General features: G+C 37.6%; 1 non-coding gene across 1 annotated transcript; it reads left to right on the top strand.

Annotated features, from left to right (window-relative positions):
- Nucleotides 1-4,833: 4,833 nt before the first annotated feature.
- LOC131232022 (small nucleolar RNA R71) lies at nt 4,834-4,941 on the top strand. Its single transcript, XR_009164630.1, has one exon. It is a non-coding gene; the product is annotated as a small nucleolar RNA R71 (small nucleolar RNA).
- Nucleotides 4,942-5,661: the final 720 nt, after the last annotated feature.

The following is a 5,661-nucleotide window of genomic DNA, read 5'->3' on the forward strand; positions in this document are numbered from 1 at the left end:
TTTAAAATCTATTAGAATTAGAACCATTGTAATCGAGTACTGGACATTGAAGTTGGACATTCAATCATCTACTTTGATTTGGTTCTACCGGGCTGCTACAACGAAGGAGATAATCAGGTATTTTACATTTAATTGTAAATTCCTTTCTGTTTTGGTTTCTTTCAAGATTTGCCAGAAAAATCTTGTTGTATTGGTTATCTGAGGAGAGCCAGGAAAACTCAGAAGTGGGGTTTTTTTAATTGTGTAAGCCCACATACAAAGACACAATTGTAAAGGTTTTGGGTGAACCTGGGAAAACCTAGTTTTAGTGAACGTTAATATCCCCTGTGTGAGGATATTAGGAGTGGAGTAGCATTTTGTGTGGCTGTTGTTTAACAGTTGGTGAACACACAGGCGAACCACTATAATCCCTTGTGTTGTGGTTGAATGATTTATTCTTCTGATCTTTAATTATTCTTTTGTGGGATGTATGTATGGTGGTGAATGTTGTAATCATTTAATTCAAGCATTGTGAGAATGTTGTAATAGTTTACAATTTATTTTCTGCTATTCCTTTATCAGCTTGATATTCTATTTCTTTTAAAAGTTGTTCCAGCAAGGTTGCCCTGCCATTTTTATGGTGTATGGCTGTCCCTAGAACAATACATTTGTGATTACAATTTATTTTAATTTAGTTTGTATTTATTTCTGTATTCCTCTTCGGTTTGAGATTTGATACAAAGATCTTTCTAGAAATAAGGTTGTCCTACCATAAACTCTAGTTTTTGGTGTAAGGTTGTCCTTAGAACAACATTTGTATCAACCTCTCAAGATCTGAATTTTGAGGTTGTTTTACTTTCCTGCATTGTGATTTATTTTGGCTATCATATTCTTTTTAATTCCGTTGTTATAAGTTTTATTTGGCATTGTCCTATTCACCCCCTCTCTAGGACATTTAGCTAGGCCTTTTCAGAATGGTCCCATGAAATCGATGCCCCAGCAATCAAATGCTTCGATGATAAGAATGGGGTTTAGAGGCATCATATTTCGATTGGACAACCCTCCCAATTTCTGACAATGCTCACAAGCTTTGCAAAATTCATGAGTATCTCTGAACATCGTGGGCCAATAAAAGCCACACTGTATAATTTTGGTCGTGATCTTTTTAGCAGAAAAGTGACCACCACCGGCCTGAGAATGACAAAAGGAGATGACACTCTGATGTTCATTATTTGGCACACATCTCCTTAGAATTTGGTCTAGGCAATATTTAAATAAATAAGTATCATCCCAGAAAAACTTATGTACTTGGGCGAAGAATTTTTTTTAAAATCTTGCGCAGTCGAATATGTTGGTGTGAAACCTTTAGCAAGATAATTTGTAATGTTAGCAAACTAAGGTAGTTGGGAGAGTTTAAATAATTGTTTGTCATGGAACATATTGTTTATTAGTGTCAGCTCAAGGGTAGTGTCAGCTCAAGGGAATCAAGGAGGTCAAGTCAAGAAAGGTGGTCAACCACTAGATTTTCTACACCTTTTTTGTCTCGTATTTCAATATCAAATTCTTGGAGTAAGAGGATCCATCTGATCAGGCAGGGCTTGGCATCCGTCTTACAAAGAAGATACTTTAGCGCCACATGGTTTGTGTAGATGATGATCTTAGATCCGATCAGGTAGGACCTAAATTTGTCCAAAGCGAACACTATGGCTAAGAGTTTATTCTCTGTAGTAGAGTAGTACACTTAGGTAGAATTTAGAGTTTTACTTGCATAGTAAATAACGTAGGGATTCTTTTCTTTTCTCTGGCCTAACACCGCCCCAATAGCATAGTAAGATGCATAACACATAATCTTAAAAGGGATGCTCCAATTGGGTGGTTGTATGATAGGTGCGGTAATTAACATGCCCTTGAGCTCAGTGAAAGCTTCTTGTCATTATTCAATCCACTCGTATGGTACATCCTTTTGAAGTAGATTGTATAAAAGATGTGAGAGATGACTAAAGTTCCTTATGAATCGTCTATAGAATCCGACGTGTCCTAGGAAGGATCGCACATCATGTACGCTCTTGAGTGGACATAGGTTAGAGATAAGATTAATTTTTACCTTATCTACCTCAATTCCCTTAGACGAAATTATGTGTCCAAGCACAATTCCCTTGGTAACCATGAAATGACATTTCTCCTAATTCAGAACCAAATTCTTTTCCTCGCATCGCTTCAACACACATTTAAGATTTTCCAAATACTTGCTGAAGGATGGACCAAAGACAGAGAAGTCATCCTTGAAGACCTCTAAATATTGCCCTACCATGTTAGAAAAAATACTCAACATGCATCACTGAAAAGTGGCGGGGCATTAATAGTTCGAATGACATCCTTCAGTAAGCAAAGGTGCAAAAGGGACATGTGAATGTTGTCTTCTCTTGATCTTCAAGGGCTATCTCTATCTGATTATAGCCTGAATATCCATCAAGGAAGCAATAACAAGAGTGATTGGCTAGCCTTTCGAAAATTTGATTAATGAAGGGTAAAGAAAAGTGGTCCTTACTTGTGACGGTATTCAACTTCCTGTAGTCAATGCACATTCTCCAACCAGTAGTAACTCTATTTGGCACGAGTTCATTGTTGGCATTGGCTACGATGGTGATTCCGGACTTCTTAGGAACTACCTGAGTTGGACTCACCCATTGATTGTCGAATATAGGGTATATGATACCCACATCCAACAACTTAATTACCTTAGCTTTAACCACTTCTTTCATATTTGGATTGAGTCAACGTTGTGGTTGTCAGGAGGTTTTCGCATTATCCTTAAGATGGATGTAGTGAGTACAAATCAAAGGGTCAATTTCCTTGAGGTCCACAATCGACCATCCAAGAGCTCCTTTATGCTCAATGAGAGTGGAAATGAGTACACACTCTTGTTATTTCTCCAGGTGGGAAGAAATCACTACCGGATGTCTCATCTTGACCAAGTAGACATATTTAAGATCAGCGGGCAAACGTTTTAGGTCAAGCTTCTGTGCTTTGAGACTAGATGGTAGAGGCACTACATCAAATTGGGGCAATTTCTCAAATTGTGGCCTTCACTAGTTAACTTCAAGTATTAGCGTAGCATCAAGCAAGGCATCCATATTCCTAATCATGTCATTATCTAAATCAAGGGAGTGGGCCAAGCATGTCTCTAGAGTGTAAGAGTATAGAGTCAAAAGTGTTCAATCTTCGATGAAAGAATCGATCATGTTACTGTCGTGGGTATCGTTATCATCCTCTAAATATTTGTTCATATTGAAAAAGATGTTGAGCTCCAATGCATATTTTCGAAAGATAAATTCATAATTCCATTCTTACAATTAATGATAGCATTTGATGTAGCAAGGAAAGGGCGACCAAGAATGACGGGTATTTGAGTGCTCATATCTATGATGGGTTGAGTATCCAGGATAATAAAATCTATTAGAAAGTAGAATTTATGAACTTGGACCAACACATCCTCAATCATCCATCTTGGTACACGAACTGAGCGATCTACAAATTGTAATATAGTCCGGGTGGGTTTTAATTCACCTAGACCCAATTATTCATAAACCAAGTAAGGGATCAGATTTATGCTCGCCCCCAAGTCAAGAAGTGCGTACTCAATTCAGTGGTTTCCAAGTACACAAGTGATGGTTGGGCTACCGGGATCTTTGAATTTTTGGGGCACATCTTGCTTGAGGATGACACTCACTTTTTCTGTCAAAAAGATTTTCTTTTTTATGTTTTGTTATCTTTTGGTTATACATAAATCTCTCAGAAATTTGGCGTATGAAGGGATTTGTTTAACAACATCTAGTAGAGGGATGTTGACCTTCACTTGCTTAAGCACCTCTAAAATATCCTAAGAGTTAGAGAGAGATTTTAGTGCAATCAACCGTTGAGGGAATGACACAATTGGCTTACTTTGAGCTTCTACTTCTAACACATGTGGAGCATTGCTAGGCCTATCATTCTCATCTATTTTCGGATCCTTAGGCTTTTCAGCCCCCACCGAAATAGATTTGTCAATTATCTTCCCACTCCTAAGAGTGGTGATAGACTTAGCCTGCTCCATCTATTTTGAAGAGTTTGGGTCACTGATTTCATATTATTATTTTGAGTTGGGGAGAGGCTGAGCCGGAAGGATCCCTTTCTCACTAATTAAATTTTTTGTTTCAAGCCCTTGTATGGCCTTTGTAAGGTCTTAAAAGGCTTGCAGTATACGCTGATTAAAAAGCTCTTGGTTTTGTATTTGTTTTAAGACCGGATCCTCTTGAGGTTTCCTTTGATTCAGAAATTGGTTAAAGATCCCTCGAGGAGTAGTCGTTTGTCCATTCTTCTAACTGAAGTTTGGATGGTTTCTCTAGCTTGAGTTATATGTATTTGAGGTGGGTCCACTGAAAGGTTTTTGGTAGTTGTTTACACAATTTGATTTCTCATTCAATATCTCTTGAAAAGTAGGAATTGTTGGGAAATTCTCAGTTGTATATATGTTACAAGCACAAATACCACAACCAACTTCTGCCGTCTTTTTGGGTTCTACCTTCTTAAGTTCCATGGCCTCAACTTTTCTTGTGAGTTTGGTCAATCTTGCATTTATATCATCTGCCTCTTTTAGAACATAAATTCCTCCCATTTCCTTGATTAAGTAGGCTTAGAAGTGGTAATTCTTGAAGTGGTATCCCTTGATTGCACATTTTCAGCAAGTTCATCAAAACAATCTCATGCATAATTGCTTCCTTATTCATGAATTCCCCGTTACACATCATCTCCACATATTGGCGCATGGGTGAGGTCAATCCCTCATAGAAAAAGTTTATTATACACCATGTTTCGTAGCCATGTTGTGGACATGAATTCATGAGATCCTTAAATCACTCCCAACATTAGAAGAAGGTCTCATCCTCTTTTTGCACAAAATTCATGATTTCTTTCGTTAAGGTATTTGTTTTATGATAGAGAAAGAACTTTTTAAGGAACTCCCTTGTCATCTCAGCCGACATGCCAATGGACCTTGGTCTTAAGGAATGTAACCATGACTTATCCTTTTCTTTCAAAGAGAAAGGAAATAATTTTAGTCTAACCGTATCCTTAGACACGTTTGGGAAGTGTTATGTAGATATGATTTCATCGAACTCTTTTATAAGCAAGTATGGACTTTCAGATTCTAGTCCATGAAACTTAGGGAGGATTTGAATTACCCCTCGTTTAATATCTACAGTTCCTGCATTCAATGAAAATATCATGTAGGAAGGTGTACTCACCCCCACCAGTCGTAAATAATCTCATAGAGTACAAGGCAGGGGAGTATTATGCACCTCATTTTTATCTTGAACTTCCTCAACTGGTGGTTGATGTTGATTTGCAGCCATTACTTCAATTAGCTAAGAGGATCTCAAGTGGTGTCTAATCATTTGATGGATGGGCAACCCTTTGACAAATCCTCCTTCACTCAAGAGACATTGAGTGTTTTCACGAACCCACTTGGGTATGAAACACGCATAACCCTCAAGCACCAAACAACTAAAAGCTAGAAGAAAGAAAACTATAGAAAATAAGAAATCTAGAAAAGAAAGAGGGAATTGGAAAGAGGTTATCGGATTGGAGTAGCTATGTTAAGATCTTACAAAACAGAAAACAATGTTAGTTTCTAAAAACAATTTC

Source organism: Magnolia sinica, chromosome 17, assembly GCF_029962835.1.
Source record: "Magnolia sinica isolate HGM2019 chromosome 17, MsV1, whole genome shotgun sequence".
Taxonomy (NCBI): domain Eukaryota; kingdom Viridiplantae; phylum Streptophyta; class Magnoliopsida; order Magnoliales; family Magnoliaceae; genus Magnolia; species Magnolia sinica.